This window comes from Rhincodon typus, chromosome 42, assembly GCF_021869965.1.
Source record: "Rhincodon typus isolate 14 chromosome 42, sRhiTyp1.1, whole genome shotgun sequence".
NCBI lineage: Eukaryota > Metazoa > Chordata > Chondrichthyes > Orectolobiformes > Rhincodontidae > Rhincodon > Rhincodon typus.
Window position 1 is genome coordinate 3,449,398 of NC_063373.1, and position 1,396 is coordinate 3,450,793.

Below are 1,396 nucleotides of genomic sequence, written 5' to 3' on the forward strand. Positions count from 1 at the left end.
GGTGAATTCAAAGGTGGAAAAACCTGTTCACTGATGCAAACTCTCCTTACTTTTTACCTGAGATATTGCTGTAATTCCACATAATTTTCTATTTTCAAAGAGACGTTTAAGAGCGAAGCGACTAATTATCACTTAGCACCTTTCACCTAGCGATAACTCTCAGTTAGTCTCTCACACAGTTAACGTACTATAGTTTAAGTAATGTTATGTGTCTTCTGTTTTAATTGAATATAATGTTAAGACAAACAGCAGTCTGTGCGTTTGTTGTTGAAGTTGTCAATGTGCGTTCACTCTCACAGACAGGAAGACTGTTTGTGCTGATAACATGAAAGGGACGCCTGTTCCATCATTCTCAACTGAAGCACAATTCCCTGTTTCTCTGTGCAGGCAGCAAGCCACACCTCTCACTTCTGATCAGAAATTAAATCCAGGGGACACAGTCTGGAGGAAACATCTGCCAAGCTGGCCTATATCTGGACACAGAGCACGTGAGCAGTCGTACATCACATTGAATTGACGTTTGTAAATCAACCTGTTGAGGCCTTTATAAAGTTCCGATTCCAGGACGTCCTTCGATGAGTCTGTGGAACTTGTGCTAAGCTCATTCGGTTCTCGAAAGCATGGAACACATAGGTTGCACCTTTTAACATTTTTGACCTTTGTAATTTTTGTTAGTCTCTCCTTCGATTTAATGTTCTTTCCATCAGTTTTAGATTCTGTGTTCGCTATCCATCATCTCCCTATCCCAATACATTCTATTTTGATCGATTTCCTACATTTTGATAACGTAAACAAAGGCAAGGAATAGAGACTTTATGAAAGACAGGTATGTCGGTGTGTCAGATGAGGAGAACCTATACATGGAATGAGCACCTTTTCTGTATCCAATCCAGAACGCCACTGAATTTAAATAAAGCACAGTGCTGTAATATTTCATAATTTACACATCCTGTATCTTTGACAGACCTTGTTCTAAAAATTGATTATTCCTTGACCCTTTCAAAGACCGTGATGACTTTAAAAAAAACCTACATTAAACAAAGTTTCAGACATTATTAAAATTTGTGACAGTGACATTTTCTCTGGTGAGCTTTTGGTGTTTAATCTTCTTCGTCATAATTTGCTTCAAACAGAAGATTTAAACATTGGTTTCTTCGAGTTACCTGCTATTGCGTGTCTATAAAAATTGACAGCTGTTGATAAGAATCAGAATAAACAGATTGCTGTCAGTTCCTTTGTCAGATGTCCCTCTGGTACCTTAGCTTCTACAACCTCCTAGAATCTATTATATTTGTCCTCTCATTGGACAAAAACGTTCTAATCACGTCTGTCATGACGCTTCCACTCAGCTTGGGGCATATTAGCCCTCTGACACTTATGATATCAAATTATCACA